Below are 451 nucleotides of genomic sequence, written 5' to 3'. Positions count from 1 at the left end.
TTGATCCAACCTGTCCAGGTCGGCCTGTATCTGCTCCCTGCCCTCTGGTGTGTTAACTTTGCCCCATAACTTGGTATCATCTACGAACTTGGAGAGGGTGCTGTCCGTGCCCTTGTCCAAATCGCTGATGAAGATGTGACGGGCTAGCTGGCAGTGACCTAGACCAAGGGTTTTGAAAGGGCAAAAGATGATTATAGGATTTGGGATTCCCTTTCTTCACCAATCTGGTAATGATTTGGCCCAGGGGTTTCAAGGGGTAAAAGATGAGTGGAGGACTTGGGATTCCCTTTCTTCACCAATCTGGTAATGATTTGGCCCAGGGGTTTCAAGGGGTAAAAGATGAGTGGAGGACTTGGGATTCCCTTTCCGTACGAATCAGGCCCCAGAGACTTCTCCCCCCCCCGTGTCCCAATTGGCCCCTTGGGTCACTTGGAGGGGGATAAAAGGGGCA

Source organism: Gavialis gangeticus, unplaced genomic scaffold, assembly GCF_001723915.1.
Source record: "Gavialis gangeticus isolate Ggan-Ray unplaced genomic scaffold, GavGan_comp1, whole genome shotgun sequence".
In the NCBI taxonomy this organism is placed as follows: Eukaryota; Metazoa; Chordata; order Crocodylia; family Gavialidae; genus Gavialis; species Gavialis gangeticus.
The sequence above is the reverse complement of the archived record's forward strand: the minus strand, read 5'-3'. Positions refer to the sequence as shown.